This window comes from Colobus angolensis, unplaced genomic scaffold (assembly GCF_000951035.1).
Source record: "Colobus angolensis palliatus isolate OR3802 unplaced genomic scaffold, Cang.pa_1.0 Scaffold645, whole genome shotgun sequence".
Classification (NCBI taxonomy): Eukaryota; Metazoa; Chordata; class Mammalia; order Primates; family Cercopithecidae; genus Colobus; species Colobus angolensis.
This window is the reverse complement of record NW_012120099.1, coordinates 250,540-269,706: the sequence shown is the minus strand read 5'-3', so window position 1 is coordinate 269,706 and position 19,167 is coordinate 250,540. Positions and strand designations below refer to the sequence as shown.

Below are 19,167 nucleotides of genomic sequence, written 5' to 3'. Positions count from 1 at the left end.
AGGAAGGAAGGAAGGAAGGAAGGAAGGAAGGAAGGAAGGAAATCTACTGAATAGAGAAGTGTTACAGACTGAATTATGTCCTCCCAAAATTTATATGTTGAATCCCTAATCCCCAGCGTAAATGTGTTTGGAGACAGGGCCTCTAAGGAGGTCATAAAGGGTAAGTGAGGTCCTAAGGGTGGAGTCTGATTAGGATAGAAATGGTTTCCTTATAAGAACAGACATCAGAGAGCTCTCTCTTCCCATGTGCACAAACACAGAGGAGAGACCGTGTGGGACCCAGCAAGAGGGCAGCTGTCTGCAAGGCAGGAAGAGAGCCCTCACCAGAAACTGAATTTACCAGCACCATGATCTTGGACTTCCAGCCTCCAGAACTGTGAAGAAATAAATGTCTGTTGTCTAAGCCACCCAGTCTGTGGAGTTTCATTATGGCAGCCTGTACGGACCAATACAGAGACTATAGAAACTAACAAATTCAGCGCCAAGCCAGAGGAAGACAAATCGGGCAGAGGTCGCGGTTCTCTTAAGTTTCCAGCTCTGCTTCTCTCCAGCTGCTAGTGCTGTGCTCTCTCCCCAGGACAGGTCTCTCCACCCGCCGTGGACGTGGCCAAAGCTTCTAGGCTTCTTTCACGCCATGCCCCAAAGGACCTTTCTCTCCTAGCTTCCATTCAGAAAACTCCAGGGAAGGTCCCTGGTTGGCCTGGCTCTGGTCATGTGCCTATCCCTCGTCCAAAAGCTCTGGCTGGGACAATGGGGGCACAAAATGGTTCATGACCAGCCTGAGTCCCAGCCCGCTCTGTAGCCCAAGGGTGACTGACACCTGTGAATTTTCAGGTCTCCAAACAAGTTTTGCAGGGAGCCTTCAAGATACTGTTTCTCCAGTTCTCTATCTCCTCCCCACCATCATCCTGTCCCTACCCCCAGGCTACACTCTCCCCCATCTGCAATTCCATCTGGTTTCACAGTCCCACCTCTCCTTCAGTCCCTGCTGGACTCTTCTGACCACACTGTATTTGCCTATGATCATAAGAACGACTGTCCTTTCCAGAGACTCAGCTCCATGCCAGGCACTGGGCTAAGCGTAAAACATGTATTAGTTCTCATTCTCACAGCAGCCTTATGAAGTAGACACTATTATGCCAATCTCATAGCTGGAGAAGTAGAGCTCTAGAAAATTAACTCTCCTAAGGTCACAATGCCAATGAGCAGGCTGGGTGTGGTGGTTCACGCCTGTAATCTCAGCACTTTGGGAGGCCAAGGCGGGTGGATCACCTGAGGTCAAGAGTTTGAGACCAGCCTGGCCAACATGGTGAAACCCCATCTCTACTAAAAATACAAAAATTAGCCAGGTGTGGTGGTGCGTGCCTGTAATCTCAGCTACTCAGGAGGCTGAAGCACAAGAATTACTTGAACCTGGGACGAAGAGGTTGCAGTGAGCTAGATTGCACCACTGCACTCCAGCCTGGGCAACAGGGCAAGACTCCGTCTCAAAAAGCAAGCAAACAAACACAATGCCAGTGAGCAGCTGAGTTGGTAGCAAGCCAGGTCTGAGCACTCCAGAGTGTGTACTTGAGGCTGTACCAGTGGGGTCCCCAGCTTGCTCTCTGTGTACCTGTGAATCACTGACATCTCTGTTCTTGGTGTCGGGTGCTTGAGCAGACCATCACCTCCCCTTGCATCGGGCCTTTCCAACTCCACTATCAAAAGGCGAGGCAAGGTGAGGAAACCAAGGTACAAAGAGTTTAAGATTCTGTAGTGAGCTTTATGCAGAGCCAGGCCTGGAAGCCAGGGCTCGTAAGCCTCAAAACCGGAATTCTTCACTATCACTCCACGGTGATGCCCCCGCCTCTTGGCTTCCTGACCTTCCAGATGGGCAGCTGAAAATCCATCTAAGGCAGAGATGCTGCTGAGACGATGCAGAGCGCTCACCATGCACCCTCCACAATCAGATGGATGTGCAGGCAGCTCAGGACAGACAAGACCAACAGGCAGCCCAGTAGTTAAAACTGCAGGCTTGATGTTTAAAATAAAAAGACAAGCTCCAAACCCTCACGCTTCCAGAAATGGCCCAGAGTTGGGGAGCTGAAAGTCCTGCCTGCCTCCTCCTGGCAAAAGGAAATTTTTGATACATGTTTCTCATGAGCCAGCGTGCTCAGGGTTTCTCTCTCCTGCTGGCTGAAGGCTCCCTCAGAGGACAATTGAGTCTTCCTTTCCTTTGCCCCCTATTCCCCATCCCCAGTGCCCCAAACTGAGCCCTGTGTCTCATACACACATACCAAGAGACTTCCCTGGGGGCAAACACCACAAGAATGTCTTCAGTTGAAACACAGTTTCCTCCATTGCTCAGCCAGGGAAGTTATCCAATACATCCATGTCACAGGGTCTCTACGCAACTGGGCAAAGGTGAGTGCCAAACCTTATCTCTGCTTCCTGAGCAAAAAAGAAATGAAGCCAGAGGCTCAGAGGCTGGCAAGCCCAGGGGGAGGTGGTAGTGCTAAGACACAGGAGCTGGCTCCTAGGGGTGAGTGGGTGGCCAGATTTTCAGGGGTAGGAGCCTGCATGAACCATCCCCACCTTCTCCAGGCCTGGAAGCCCAACCACCGCAATCCCCATCACAGTCACTTTGGGCAGAAAGCTCCAGCCTTCCTCTGCAAAGTGGGTCAAGCCTCAGTAATCTCACCAGCTTCCGAACACCCCTGACCTTAGCTCCCTGGGCCACTCAAAGGGGACTCAGATGAGGTGGCCTTGGGCTACTTATCAGGGCTGCAAAGAGTCCAGGCAGGGGAAACAGATCTTTGCCACAGATTATTTTGGCAGGAGCTGTGAAGGAATGGGAATCCCCCATATCTAGAAGCTGCCCCTGAAGATTACACAGTCATGGGCTACATTAATAGAAGTATAGTGTCCAGATGGAGGGAGGTGACAGTAGCATGATTCCTGCGCCATTCAGGTCACACCTTGAACACTGTATTCCATTCCGTGTCCCCATTTTAGGAGGAGCATTGATAAAAGAGATGTACAGAGAAGGGAAGCCAGGAGAGGTTTGGACACCTTGTCCAGAGAATTCTTAAGGGAAGAAAGCTTATCTCCAAAAGAAGATTTCACACGCTGACTATTTGGTCACCCTGGAAGGAGAACGGGGTATATATTCTATGTGGCTCTCAGATCACAGCCAGGGCTACCAGGAGGCACACCTTGGTCTAAGATAATGTCTTTAGGCCCGGGCTGCCAAGTAATGGCCTGGGCTGCAAAGCTGTAAGCTTCCAGTTCCCGGGAGGCTACAAGGCAGATGCCTGCAGGAGGCCAAGCCTCTCTCAGGTCCTTCTGGGCTTTCAGATCTGTGATTAAGCCATTTAGAGTCTCTCCCATCTCCCAGATTGAAGTGGGAAGGAGAGCCCCAGGGCCCTCAGGGAAATCTCAGGAAACCTGGAAAATTCTTTCTCTCCAAAAAGCTGGTGTTAGACTGACAGAGAGGAGAACCTGGGAAAGGGGCCACGCTCCCAACCCACCGGAGCATAATGCTCCTCCGTCCTGGATCCTGCCTTCAGGGGCTTTCAACCCTATCCCCACCACCCTGCAAAGGCATAACCTCTCCACTGACTAACACAAAAAAGAAGTGAAAAAAAAGAAATGAAGCCAGAGGCTCAGAGGCTGGCAAGCCCAGGGGGAGGTGGTAGTGCTAAGACACAGGAGCTAGCTCCCAGGGGTGAGTGGGTGGCCAGATTTTCAGGGGTAGGAGCCTGCATGAACCATCCCCACCTTCTCCAGGCCTGGAAGCCTGGAGGGTGAAGAAGTGAAGAGGGTGCCACCACCTCAGTGCCTGCCTCAGCCTGGGAGGAGACAGACAAGGGCCGCTGGGTACAGTGGCAGCCTGGAGCCAGTTCCTGAGGGAGATACAGGAATCCAGAAATTTCCACACAGTTCATTCTAGAGAGGCAAGAGGGCATAGTTCAGAGAACCAGTCCTCAGTTTGTCTTTTCACTGGCAAGCCTGGTATGCAACCTTGGCCAAGTCACTGGTTTCTCTTGCTTAAATGTCCCCGTTGGAAGAAGTGCATTAGCACTGCCAGCTCCCTAGGCACCTCACAACGATGCCAGGAGTAAGGACCCCTGGTGGCACCGACAATAGCAAGAAATGAGAAGACAACTTAGCTGGTCACACTGGCGGACAGCCACCCCGCCACAGCAGCTGGCCGTGCACAGCCTCTTCACCCACTGCAATCTGCAGGCCTCTTCCCATTCCACCCAAATACTGATGTCAGGGAGCTTGGGAGGCTGGAGCTCTGAGGTCATGAGCGGGCCATGGAGATCCAGGAACTCTGAAAGTCACTTAACCTCTTTTCTAGTTCTAAAATCTATGACAGATACATTAAGTAAACTTTTCTAATGAGGTGAGTAAAATCATGAATGCCTCGTGGGATGAGCCAGGAGCTGGGCGGCTGCAGGTTTACAATCCTTGTTCTGACTGCCCTGGTTACCGTTTGCATTCCAGGAACTACCCCATCGCCTGCTCCTCACCCTCATCTGCCAGCCCCCTGGGCCTAAAGGCAAAGAGAAACAGGATGGAGGGAAAGACACAGAGGTCTTTGGCTCAACTTGGGTCTCCAAGGCTTGCCACACCCGTGGCTGGCTTCTCTCTGGTGCGAATGAGGCTGCAGGCAACGACGTTTTTGTTTCACCTAGAGGAGGAAATCACAGTGACATCACTTCACCAGCAACCCTTTCCCCACACGCTTTTGTGGACGTCACTCAAAGCCCACACCCTCAAAAGCCTAGAACAAACCTGGCACAAGGTGGGGATCATTTCTACCTTGTGCAAAGAATTAATCTTATAGGGAAGGAACGAATGGCCAAACCACACTTCCAACCAGCCGTATCAGGCAGATGTGCGACTGTTCCCTCAGGCGTAGGCAAACGCCAAAAGCATCTCAGGGATTCTCCCTTCTAAGGATGTAATCCCTGAATTATAGAAGGATGGGCACAGGGAACCTCAGAATGAGAGGATCAGAGACTTTCGTATTATCTCATTCAAGCCCTGAGGTCACCGAGGACAAAGCACCCAGATGTGAAGTGACTTCCCCGAGAGCAGCCAGATCACAAGTGGCCAATCTAAGACCAGTGACCTTTTCAGAACATCAGGGGACTATAGGGCAACCTGCCAATCCCTGTGTATGACAGGCAAAGCTTGAGCAAAACTGGTTATGCCACTTCTTAGCTGTGTGGCCTGGGGTAAAACACTCAACCTCCACTACTGTCTGAATATGTGTATCCCCCCAAAATTCATAAGTTAGAAACCCAACCACTGACTCGATGGTATTAGGAGGTGGAGGCTTCAGGAGGCAATTAGGTCATGAGGGCGGAGCCTCATGAATGAGATTAGTGCCCTCATAAAGGACACCCCAGAGAACATCCTCACCCCTTCCATCACGAAAAGAAGTGGTGAGAAGGTGCCATCTATGAAAAAGTGAGCCTTCACCAGACACTGAATCTGCTGGCACCTTGATCTTGAACTTCCTAGCCCAAGAAATAAGTTTCTGCTGTTCATAAGCTACCCAGTCTATGGTATTTTGTTATAGCAGCCCAAATGGACTAAGGCACAGGAATCCAGAAATTTCCACACAGTTCATTCTAGAGAGCCAAGAGGGCACCGCTCAGAGAACCAGTCCTCAGTTTGTCTTCTCACTGACAAGAAGTCACTGGCTTTTCTTGCTTAAGTGTCCCTGTTGGAGGAAGTGCCCTCATTTTCTCATCTATGAAACAGAAGCTGTAATGGCTAATGAAGACAGCACAAGCAAAGTGCTCACTACGACACCACAACACTTAGCAACTCTTAGGCTTTGAAAGTTATTACAGGATCACCCAGGGTTTCAGGAGAAACCCTGTTCAATCCCTGCGTTTACAGACATCTCCCCACTGCCCAAATGCAGCAGCTCACAGGCCAGAGTCCACACAGGACTGGGTTTGTAGCCTGGCTTCCCTGTGTGACCTCAGGGGGAATGCTAACTTTTCAGGTGTATCTGCAAAAGAAAATAATAATGACTACACTCAGAGCTGAAAGATGAAATACACTTAGTGGGTGAAGTCCTAAACACAGGCGTAACACACAATGCATGTGTATTAGTATCCATGGCTACCGTAACAGAGGACCACAAATCAGGTGGCTGAAAGCAACAGAAATGTATGATCTCATACTTCTGGAGGCTAGAAGTCCAAAACCAAGGTGTGAGCAGGGCCACATTCCCTCTGCAAGCTGCAGGGGAGAATCCTTCCATATTCATTTGCTAGGGATGCCATAATAGGCCACCACAGACTGGGCGGCTTCATCAGCAGAAATGTATTTATTCTGGAGGCTGGAAGTCCAAGATCAAGGTGTTGGCAGGGTTGGTTTCTTCCAAGGCCTCCCTCCTTGACTTGCAGATGGCCGTCTTCTCATTGTGTCCTCACACTGTGGACACAACCCCATCTGTGTCTTATCCGTGTCCTCTTCTTCTTTTAAGGACACCAGTCATACTAGATTAGGGCCCACCCTCATGATCTTATTTTACCTTAATTACCTCTTTAAAGGCCCGGCCACCAATCCCATTCTGAGGTGCTGGAGTTAGGACTTCAGGATACGAATTTTGAGAGGACACAATTCAGCCCAGAACAGGTGTGTTGATTACCTTTCTTCCTCTTAGGGAGGAAAACGTGGAGAGATCTGTAAGTCCTCGTCCAGGGCACTGTGCAGTGCCACACTGAACTGGTTTGGAATCTGGACAGATAACCAAATGAACAAGTCCCTTTCTAGAAATATGTGTCTTGCCTTAAAAATACTTTGTTTTCCAGCCAGGCGTGGTGGCTCATGCCTGTAATCTCAGCACTTCGGGAGTCTGAGGCGGGCGGATCACCCGAGGTCAGGAGTTTGACACCAGCCTGACCAACATGGTGAAACCCTGTCTCTACTAAAAATACAAAAAAATTAGCTGTGAGTGGTGTCTGGCACCTGTAGTCCCAGCTACATGGGAGGCTGAGGCAGGAGAATTGTTGAACCTGGGAGGCAGAGGTTGCAGTGAGCCGAGATTGCGCCGCTGCACTCCGGCCTGGGAGACAGAGCGAGACTCCATCTCAAAAAAAAAAAAATATTGTTTTCCATGAGGCATGGACCCTGTGGCCAGCACCACCCTAGCCTTATAGGAAATGCCCTGATGACTCCCAGGACAGCAGCAAGGTGCTCATGATCCCAGGGGACAGATAGGCAAGTATCCAAGGAATGATAAGAAGGCAGGGAGTGATGGGAAGTGCTACGCGCTCTAGCAACCCACAGACCAATACTGTGGGAAGATGGGGAGGAGGACACAATGACACCCTGAGCAGAGTGGAGAGGAACCCAGAGGGGACAGATTTGTCTCTCAGCTTGCATGGTCAGTCCCACGGCCTGGGCTGTTTGCATGTGTGTGTATAGAGGCGATAGTGGTTTGGGGAGGGGAAGGTGGCATCCACCACTATCTTCCCATGCCCTGCATTCCCTGGGGCCAGGCTTCCCAATCAGCATGGGCAACAGAACTCATTCTGCAGAGTGTGCAGGCCACTGCTGAGCACGAATTCCTCTCCCCATCCCACAGCTGCCTGCAAAGGTGACTGCCGTCCTCTACCAACCCACCGGAGCCTCAGGCCTTCAGGCCTTTCCGATCCTGCTGCCTAGGCCACCAGTGACATACGCTCCCTCCCTCTGGACAATTCTGCCTACTGGGGTTTTCCACCTGGCCCCAGCGTCGGGAAAGTGGAAGAGCTGCTGGGAGAACGGACCACAGAACCCATGTTCTGGGCACACAAAAGGCATCCATGGAACACCTGGGGTCCTATGCACCAGCATTACTTTGTTTTTATTAGCTTAAAAAGTAATAATTACCAGAAATGGCAAATCTATAGTGATAGAAAGAAGATTGTTGGTTGCCAGAACCAGGAGGTGATATTTTAAAAAAACAAACAAACAAAAAACTCAACAATATTGAGATATTAAAAAAATTGTATTTAAATAATGCTAATTCACTAATTCCCTCCCAATAAATAAAAGCATCTTGAAACTTGGTGAAGTAAATGTTCCTCTTTGCTCAGCCAACCATTGCTGCCTTCCCCACTTCCTTGCAAACAGAGCTTGCCTCTTGCTCTAGATGAGGCAAAAGCACCAGGGATTTGCTTTCTCCTCCTCCACTGGAGCGGAGGCATGGGTACTGACTCGTTTCTCTTCAAGGAGACTTGATAGAATCTCCAGCAGGGGAATTCTGGGAAAGGCTTCCCTTCCTGACAAATGAAGACAGACAAGGAGAATCTAACCTTCCTGCCTGCCTTTGGACACAGTTATGTGAGAATGTGATGCCGGAGCAGTGGCAGCCATGCTTTGACCATAAGGGGACTGGCCTGAGAACAAAGGCCAATGTGCTGAAGATGGCAGACTACGTTAGACGAAGTCCTTGAAATGATCGCTGACTCCCTGAATGAACCAATCCTAGAGCTCCTACTTTTAGACTTCTGGCTGAGTTGAAACACCTTGTTTTTAAAGCCATCGTTAGTACAGTGTTCTTTTACCTGTAGCCAATAACATCCCACAAGCCAGATGGTTTTCATCTCTCCATCCTTTCACCCCAATTCCCAAACTGAGATCATGGTGAGATATAAGATAGAACCCTGTGGCTGTAAACTGTGCCCCATCTGAATTCTGAGTCCAGTCCCCACAGATAATGCTTTCCCCTATGTCCTCTAAGCAAAGGAAGGAAACAGCTGCCAATTTCTCTTGTGCATGAGCACCTCCCCTGTCACCCCTATGTGCACCCTGCAGTACAAATGACTGATAACAGTGTCTGATAAGTGTCAGGTATGACCCACATGCATACACCCTCCCTGGTCCATGTGTCATAAGCCCCCGTCTACCCAGGACAACCTCAGTTTATATCTGTGTCCCAGCATGATTATCCATTGGAAAAAAAAAAAAAAATTTCACAGTCATCCTTCTGGCTGCCTCGTCAACCTTTTCATTCTCCTGATCCCATACTTACCACCTTACACTAAAGCAAGGCTGTTCTGTCTTTCCCAGCAAGATGGGTAGATGGGCAGCAGGGACCCTGCCAGGCTCACCCCAATTCATCTCATCTCACTCCTAGAGCCAGACCCACTGCAGATACCCTGGGTATGCCCACTAAACTGAGGCAAAGGTTAACAGGTAAAAGGATTAAGGCAAATCAGTAGAATGTGGGCAGAATAAACCATTTTTAGAGGGAGAAGAGGAGAAACTGGGTGCTTTCTCGGAATCCCTGACCCTCACTATTGGCCTGGTCTGCACAGGGTCCTTCATGCAAGTGGCAGAGCACGTCCAGACACGTCCAGCCGTCTCATGCAACCTTGCTGCAAAGGCAACGCATGCTCTTTATTACCCAATCTACCGAATATGTGACCCACACAAATGCCAAGCATCAAGGAGATGGAGGAACAGAAAGACTTTTTGCTTCCTGAGAGTGCCCAGGGCACTGTAGGTAGATAATGGAGACAGATAAACTGCATACTGTAAAAAATACTTTGCTTATAAACACCAGCCTGTTTGGTGATATGCCAAGATGTGAATTCTCTAGCAGGTCACTTTTTTGATCTCATGGTTCAAACATGTAAGTATCTCAGCAAATGCCCCAAGAGTGTGGGACAGGCCTGTGGGTTCTGAGCTACTGGTGAGATCATGATGCTGCCTACCCCAGGGAAAGGCCCTATAAGGGAACAGTATGGGGAATGTGTCAGCTCCACCCACTCTGGATGGAACCACACACATTCTTTCTGAATCCCTTCAGGGCTCAATTGTCACAACTACAGTTAGGCATTACCATGTCTCTGCCTCTGTCTGTTTCCCTCAGAGAAGTTACTTTCATTTAGCAAGGCACACAGAGGCACCCAGCACTGTGCCTGGCATATAATAGGCACTCAGTAAACTCCCTGCACTCAATAAATTCCACACAGCTCCCTGCATGGGATTCCCAAGTCACTTACTTATAAGCTGAAATGTATTCTGGGCGTTGGAGGAAGGAACTTGCAGCAGGTGCTGCTGCCTCTCTCATGATCATCCGAAAAGCACTGAGCCAAAGCTTCTCAGAACTCCCCCATCACAGACTGCGCCTATGCAGCCGGCTCAGCTACCCTCACATCTATCTTCAAAAGCTGCCTCTGTGTGAAGTAAGTTAGGACAGAAGTTGGCTGGATTCTCACAGAATCTCAGCGTGACAAATGGAGGCCCTTCCAGCAGAAGCAAGCAGGATGGTGAAAGGTCTAGAAACATTTCTCACAACAGCTGCAGGGGCCATGGGTGAAAACGGCCAGCCAGGAGGGTGGCCAGAGCTCAGTACAAGTTCTTTCCAGCTATAACATAAGGGAAGGCGCTGCCTCGGAGGCAATAAACTCCTGGCTACAAGCAGCACAGTGGAAAAAAGCACTGCTGCAGTCAGGACTCCCACACCAGGTGGAGGGTTGACCAGATGACCTCTAAGATGTCTCCTGAGTTTCAAACTATGGGAACTAAAGACTCGGGGCATGGAAAGACTATGTAGTTCCCAGTCTGGAGGACCAGTACAACTGCAATCTGCACAGGGCACCCTTAAGGGGACCCTGGAAAGAAGCCTCATCTGTAAGAACCTGACCTGAGTATGCCGCAGGGAGAATGTTCTGGGCTTCCTAGACGGGCTCATCTGAAGTTTTTTCCTAAGAGACAAAATCTTGGATGGAACTGTCCTTCTCTGCCATCCTGCACATGCCTCCCCAAGTTGTGCAGCTGTCTGCAAGGCCCTTTTAAAAGGTTCCTACTAAGGAGCAACTCTGCCCTTTCTCTTCTCTCTCCTCACTCACTTACCCTGCCCTGATCGCAAACCATCTCCCAAGGTGGAGATTTAAGTCAGCGAAGGGCAAAGAGCCCCAGACTCTCCCCAGGCCCCTGGTGCCCTAGAGCTCCCAGTCAGGAAGACACTGGCCCTCAGGCTTTACACGCTAATTTCTCTCTTGAGGGCCTCCTGGACCACATGTGTAGTGGACATTCAAAGCTCTAACAGGCCTGAGGTCTCACATTTCTAGGGAAGATTTTTCTCCACCTCACATCCAGGTCAAGACAAAAGGCAACATGCCCACTTTCCATGCCCCATGCGGATGGGCTGGTGTCTAGTCCACCCTTTCTCCCAGCATGCAAACTTTTGCCAGGTCCTGTTTTAGGTAGGGCTCTTGATTCCAGGTATCGTCTCTAGTCCCAGAGGAGATGTAGTCAGGACTCAACTCCTTGGGCTTTGAGGCCAGGAGCCACCCCTCAACACCTCTCCCAATCCCCAGGCCTAGATGAGCCCCAGCTGGAGCTCACCCTCCACACTGCCTTTGAGATCCCTGGGGATTTCCCTTACATTCCATGAGCTTAGCTCTGCTTTGAAAGGACACTAGCTACAGCTTATACAGCCTTTCTAGGTGCTCTGTCACTGGAAGGTTTTCAAGATTTTTACTCCACTGTGGTACTAAAAGTATTCTAAATCAGCCTTGGGACGCTCCCTTTGGACTTACTTATGGAAACCTTCCCTGGCTGACCTCCCACCCCAGACAACTAACTCTGGGCACATCCCTGCAGATCCGCAAACACAGACTGAACACACACTTACTACGTGCCAGGCACTATTGTCGGTTCTGAGAATTCAAACATGCAAAGACTGGAGCTTCGCCTAAAACACGTCAGCTCTATAAAAATGAAGTATGGCAGGAACAGAGGGACCTGCAACACTCTATTTAATTTGCATTCCACTCTTCCCCGGGATTGTTACAGCTTTTTATTGGCTTCATATGTTCATGTCCTCTCTCCCCAACAAAACTACCTGCTCCTAGAAGCAGGTTTCAGGGCTTCCCCACTCTGTACACTCCAAGGGGCTGGGACAGGGCTCTGCTCACTGTGGATGTTAAAAAGCAAAATGCCTCTCCCCTAACTCACTCTAATGTTTCCAGCTGAAACACGCTCTTGGCTGTCGCCGGATTCTGCCAGCTGGGCCTCCAGCATGACACAGCATCCCCGCCTGGCTTCCCTGACGACAGCGGCCAGCATGACAAAGGATTCTCTGACAATGGGAGGAAGAGGTCTGCTCTCATTGTCTACGGCAGTCCTCACCGTGGTCACGCTCAGTGGCCGATGCTTCCCCACTCGCAGGGCTCAGCTTGGGCCCACACTTCTGCAGCCTCTACCTTGCACAGTGCGCTGTCTGTAAGGCAGCACCACCCCACTATCCTGCTAGCAATACCTGAGCACTGAACTCACCATGATCTTCCCTCCTACCTCAACCCCAGCAGACCCTGCTCCAGCAACCAGAAGTTCACACCTGGTTGTCCCCCCGGTGAGTGAGGCCACAAACCAGGGAGCCACTGAGAAGACTCCCTTATCCCCCAAGTCTAAGGAATCACTGCAGACTTTACTGCCTAACTAATTTTAATGTATGACCTTTGGTCCATCCTTAGATGCATGGCCCTTGTTCCAGGTCTCACCCCCTGTGACGTGGATGCCATGGGGAACCTGTTACTGCCTCACCAGCCCCATGGACACCCAGTTCCCAGTCCTGTTCCCTTCCGATCCAAGCAAGGCTGCACACTTCTCTGATTAAAGCCCTGCCTCTATGCCTTACCTGCAGGCTAAAAACCAAGGTCTGAAGCCAAGCTCACAAAGCTCCTCCACTCCGAGCACTGTCTGCCTCTCCGCCCTTGCATTTGACCTCACTGCTTGCGGTTCCTTCCTACACCCAGGCAGCCTTGTTCCTCCACAACCTGCGCACACCATGCCTTCTCCTTGAATGCCCTTCTCCCATCTCCTCTCCTGGCCAGTCCCTTTTCATCCATTAAGATTCAGCTCCTGAGCCATCTCCTTTAGGAAACCCTCCCTGACATCTGAGGCTGGAGCAGGTAGCTGCCCCTTGTCTGTGCCACTATAAGGGGCTTGGACTTCTCTCTACCTAGACTCCCCACATCACATTGAATGGAACGGTTTATGCGTCTGTCTCTCCCACTAGAAAGCAGGCTGCTTGAAGGCATGGGGCTATACCTGTTCACTGTTGTAGCCCCAGGGCCAAGGACAGAGACAGGCATAGAAACACAGCCCGATAACTACTGTGAAGCTCGCACCAACTGCAGGATGATCAAGTAAACCTCTTAGGTCTGCTCTACCCACCCCAAGCACCTAGTTTCCCCCTAACCATTTTTGGGCCATTGTCCCAGCCTAAAACCTCCTCCACCATGAGCCAGGTCTACTGTCAAATTCACCTCATCCATGAAACCATCCCAAACTGGCTCCACTCTACAGATCATTGCTATGGTAACTGCCTCCCATACTTTATCTCTCCTACCCCTTGGGTAAGTGAGCATGTGGGTCTGGCTCTATGGCTGAATAAGAGTGAACAGTAGGCATTAAGAAGCTCTGGGAAGTTCAAGGCTTTCTGTTCATCATAATGATGTCAGACTGCAAGGCACCTCAGCCCTGAGCACTGGACCTGAAGTCTGAAGTCAGGGTTCATATCCCTGCTCTACTGCTTACTTGTGACTTGGGCATGCCACTAACCACAAAGGCTCAGTTTCCTCTTCTGCAAAATGGGTATAACAACAACTGCCTCACAGACTGATAATGATAACTGCCTATTATAAAAGGCAGATGGGATAATTTGTGTGAAATACTTTGCAAACTGTAAAGCCAAATCAAGTGCAGGGTATTAAAGTAGCCCCGCTGTCAACCAACCACTATCCAACCTTTCTGTCCTCCTCCCCACCAGTAGTTTTGTCCTTACTTGAGTCAGTTGAGAATCAAATGAAATCTGTAGATTCTCTTCCTAGAAAAGTACACATGCATCCCAGCTTTGCCAACACTTCCAAAAGGTTCCTGAGGACCCTGACTGAGGGCGAGAAAGCCACAGACCAAGTTTGAGAGCACTGTAGGACACCAAGACCCTCCATCTTTCCCAAATACACACCTTCATGTGCTCATGAATGCCAAAGATGAAGATAAGGCAGGAAGGGCCAGTTGCGAAGGAAAGAAAAGTCAAGATGAAAAAATGAATTTCAGAGCTCTTCCCAGAACCAGAAGACAGGAGAGAAGAAGATAAAGAGTTCTCACTCTTTGGGAAGTAAGAACCCAACTTTTTTCCAGAAAACATTATGGTACCTAGAAAGAATATTGGATGAAATGTCAAATTCCAGGATTTTTTACCCACTCTGCTAAGGACTCACCATGACCTTGGGCAAGTCATTCCACTTCCCTAGGCTTCAGGTCTTCACATGAAGATCAGATCATCTTCAAAGTCCTCCCCAGCTCTGGGTGCCAGAGATCCAAGGATGTGTCTGTTCTCACCCCGTTGTGAACCACAGCTCTGGCCTTAATTCTGAAGTCAGAGGCATGCTGAGAGCACGGTGCCAACGCAGGGAGAAGGCCACCATTACAGCAAGGTTCTAAATTAAACTGCACGCAGCGGGAGGCAGGGGGCAAAGGAAAACCCAAACCTGAAAGGAAGCAGCTGAGCTCAGGGTGCTGGTGAGTCAGTGAGGCCCAGAGGTAGATGCCCCCTCCCCCTGCCATGCCAAGGACATCAAATAGGGCTGTGTTATCAGGTAAGTTATGCAGAAATGCCACCAAGTGTGGAGAATTCTCAGAAACTGCAATTTGCCTGCATGTTTGTACCTCCTGTTCTCTATCTGGGCTCAGGATTCTCTCTCCATCCTAACCACCCACCTCCTGTCTCCTCCTTCATGACCTGAGCTGCAAACAACATAACCTTAAAACAAGGGCAATGGAGCCCAAAACAGAAATGAAATTAGACAACAATATCTGGGACCAGACGGTGAGTTTGGGATTAGATAAAAAGCAGACTTGTATTAACACATCTACACAGACCTGTGAGGCAGAAACTCCTACACCCAGGCAGGGCCTGAGTGAGACCTTGACCAAAGCCACAACCTCTCCCTGAGTCACAGCACATCTGAGCTGAGGCAGGACCACGGAGAACACCTCCTTAGCTCCATGTCCCCAGAAGCCTGTTGGTTGGCTTCAGGGTAATTTCCACCAGCTGCCTAACTTCCACAGAAGAGCATACCTCTGGGCCCTCCCAGGAGGTTCCAAAAAGCCCGAAGTTCAGGATAACAAGGGCCATTAAGGTGTTTTTTCCCATTGCTTCCTTCTGCATTTGCTCTAGAATAAGAACTGGCATTATGGGCCCCTTGAAACCAACATATGTGAAACTGACTAAGTTCCAGGGTGACTGCTCTAAAATATTTATGATTTGTTCCCTCCTGTAGGTTGTGTTATTGCATTGCAACTTAACTATTTCTGCTCTACTATCTTTGTAGAGTAGCAGAGTATCTGGCCTAAGTGAGGCTGGTGCTTCATAAACATTTGCTGAACTTAATGAACATTTGTTAAATTTTATATGTACCCACTTCTAGATACACAAACACGTAGGTGCCCAGTACATATTGAGTGGATGGTTAATTAATTGATTAGTTGGCTAAACTTAATAACCCTCCAGGCTGTCTGACAACCTTCACGTGCATGAATTCTGAGAAATCCATGCAGGCAAGTATAAGTTCTTTGCTCCTTGAATTCAATGAAGACTCAATGAACACAGCCATATGAACATAGATAACTGTTACATGAACAGGCATACCATATGCATTTATTACATGCACATATGATTCTGGTAGAAACTAGATGTATCACAGCTGCTATCCATTCACCAACAGTAAATTATTAAATGTTTGGTAATAACAGCAATGCAGACTTCCCTTCTTTAGTGGCTGCTCTCATTAGGAATGGTTAGCAAATCAAGAGTGTTTTGAGAAAGAATATGTGTCAGTATAATATACTTTATTTCTTAGTTTCAGTATTTCCTGAGGTATCAAGAATCCACACTCAAAAAAAAGTGGCCACTATTAATTAAATGCCATAAGCTGAGAAAAGGGGGAATGTGGCCCTTCCCCCACCGAGAGGCCTTATGCAAGCCACATTTTTGAGCCTCAGTGTGTTCATCTGTAAAATGGGGCTAATACTCTCCTACCTCACAGGACCCTCTTAATAAATGCTATGATATCTGGGCGGGGGCGGGGGTGGAGGGAGGGGGTGTAAGAAAACCTGCCCTGTAAGGTCATACAAACATATTATTCTAGCAACCTGTTAATCACTGATGACACTGTGCCCTAGAATGTGTTACAAAACTACTGCCTCTGAGCATCCATTATCCAGGACAGATGCTTGACACAGATGAGGTGATCTGTGTGTAAATTGAATCCTGTGTCAAATACTCAGAGGGAGTTTCCCCAGACAACCTAAGCGTGTCCTGGCCACCTTCTAGCGTCTGTTCGGTGCATTCTGTTCACGTATAATTGGGTTTTCTTGAAAGCCAGGCCATTTCCTCGCGCAGCTCGAGCCTGCTAGGAGCCTGGATTCCCGAGGTTTTCAGCCTAGACCGGGCCCTGGGCAGGAGGAACTGGAAACGGACAGCCGGCAGCCCCTCCCTGCGCTCTGGGCGGCTCCTTCCTCTCGGCACCGGCCCCAGCAGCGGCGGCGCTCGCTAGCGCTGTGTCACTTTCGCCCTACCGAGGCTTTAGCCGCGGCCGAGCTGGCGGCTCCAGCGGCTTCCTCCTTGGTCGCGCGGGCCCCTGGCCTGGGAGATAATCCCCGGGCCGCAGAGACACAGCGCCGGGCGGGCGGCGGGCTGGGCCGGGTTGGGGCGCGCTGGGGCTGCCAGGCCGCCTTGGGCTCCCACTGTAGAGCCGGGACTGCGGTAGGCAGTCGCTGACTCTCCCAGGTCTGCGAAGGCAGCTGCGGTGAGCGCGGGCACGCACACCCACCGAACGCCTCAGTGCGGGGTCACCCCAGCGTGGACTGGGGGCGGCGCAGCCAAACTAACCCCCGCGCCGCCGGGTGGACCCCCAGTCTGCCGGGTCAGGGGGCGTCGCGGGCGCGGAGGGAGGGGCTGTGTGACTCAGTCGCACAGTGGACCTGGGACTCCTGCACCCAGGACCAGCACACGCGACCCTACGGTCTTCCCCGGCCCACAGCCGCACGGTCCCCTCTCCAGGTAACTCGGGCGTGCGCGCGCGGGGACACACGACCTCGACTCGGACGAGGAGGGGACTGGCGGGACCGGTCCCGCGGGGGATCGGGGCCCACGCGTGTCCCCACTACGCCGCGGTCTGCGGTCCCCGCCCCCCACACACACCGGAGCCGTGTGTACACACAAACAGCCGGGCGGGGGAGGCGACGCCTCACTCCTCGGGGTGGGGACGCACGCGGCGCCGCCAGCCAGCCCTCCCCTCTACACGCCGCACAGCCCGCCCTGCTCACACCCCCCAGCCCCAACCCAGAAAACTCCGCGGAACCAAACAGCCAACACCGCCCAGATAAGGGACTCAGACCGCCCCCTTCCCGATTGTCTTTAACCATCAATAGAGAAACACACTCGACTCAGGCGCGCAGTGTTCTGGACGCCCCCTCCGGCCATATCCAGGCACCGGCACGCGGCCCTCCGAGGCCCCAGACCTTCGCCTCAGCCCAAGCCATCGCCCCCGACCCCCCGCCCGCCCTCCCCCATGACCCGGGCCCGGGACAGTTACCTGCTAGTCGTGCTGATGAACCCGAGCCGGAGCCCACCCCACGGCCGCTCGGGTCACTGGCCACCCAGAGGTGGCTTTTCAGAGCCTGTCAAGTGAACCCCTCTCCGCCCGGCGTATCTATTCCCCAGGCCCCACTGCACCGCGGCTACAGGAATAATAAAAAAGCCAACAGAACCACGACTGTTGGGAACAACCAAAGGGGAGACCGCGACGGGTCCACCGATTTCGTTTCTTCCTCTGCTCCCATCCCCCGCTCCCCCCGCGGCCCACGGGCTCACCGGGGACGCAGGGAGGGGGCTGCGCCCTGTCTAGACGACAGCCATCCACAGACATCCCCGAGCCCGCGGGGACGGGCGCGCACACTCACACACGCCCGCTGCCACAGACACAATCAGTCACCGGGGAAGGGAGGGGCGGCGTGGAGACACACTCTCGGGGTCCCTCCCGCAGCCCCGAGTGCCGCAGCCCCCGGCCTCCAAACGCCACCCCGAGACGCACTCCCTACCTCGGCGGAGCGCGGTCTGAACAGCTGCAAGTTTGGCTGGTACTAAAGCAACTGCTCGATGCAGCAAATGCGGGCTTCAAAACAAAAGGGAGAGGAATCGCGCTCGCTCCCTTCCTCCCCCCGGGTCGGAACCCGGCACATGACAGCGGCTACACAGCGCAGCTCCAAAGCGAGCCAGGCTCCAGCCGTGCGCCCCCCAAGAGCCCTCCTTGGCGCCGGAGCTTCAGGGCCACGGCACCCCGCGGGGCGGAGAACCGGGCAGGGAATGGGACAAACCCAGGGAGGGGGCGACACTGTGGAGTGCAGTTCCCCACCGAGGGGGAGGAAGGGATGGTAGATGGGTGCGGACACCCCGCTGGCCCAGGCGCAGGGAGGGGGAAAGGGGCTGATTGTTTGGGGCGGTTTTCCTGGATTTATCTATAAGCACGCGCACGTCACGCAGCCCTCCTCCCGGGTACCCGAATCGATCAGCAAGCTGAGGTGACTATAAGAGGAGGACGGGAGAGGAGATGCTCACCTCGGGGTTCCTCTGGCCGCCGCGCCAAGCCCGAGTCGGGGGTGGGGGAAGGGGGCAGGGAAGGGGAAGGGAGGGACGAGGCTCCGGAGAGCCGACTCCTGCCTCGAGTTCGGAGCGTCCCAGCCGCGGAGGGGATCGGGCGCCGCAGCGCACAGACCCAGCAGAGAGGGGAGGGAGGGAGGGAAGGGAAACAGGGAGGGAGGGGCGGGTAGGGGGGAGGGAGTAGAGGAAGGAAAAAAAATGATCCCTGATCTGACACAGGGAAAGAGAATGTAGAGAGTGACGTCTAGGCCCCGCCCTCCCCTCCGGCCACGTGCAAAGACTTGAAAGGAAAGAGGGCGGCGGGAGGCCTGCTGGGTAATGTAGTTCGCCTTTCTTTTCCAGGATGGCGGGCCCTAGAGAGCGGGGTGGCCCCGGGACGCTCGGGATGTCGGCTTAGCTGCCAAGACAGCCCAGTCTACCGACGCCAAAACCCGCCGCCCAGAGACCCCACGGCACTGGCGCAGCCGTGGGTGGGGGCTTCTGCGGTG

General features: G+C 52.1%; 1 protein-coding gene across 1 annotated transcript in view; it reads right to left on the bottom strand.

Annotated features, from left to right (window-relative positions):
* CTIF (CBP80/20-dependent translation initiation factor) overlaps window positions 1-18,740 on the bottom strand; it is a 331,498-nt gene extending 312,758 nt beyond the window's left edge. Inside the window, exon 1 of the mRNA XM_011964142.1 lies at window positions 18,638-18,740. The gene's annotated coding sequence lies outside the window, so the exon portion shown is untranslated. The remainder of the gene's footprint in view (window positions 1-18,637) is intronic.
* Window positions 18,741-19,167: the final 427 nt, after the last annotated feature.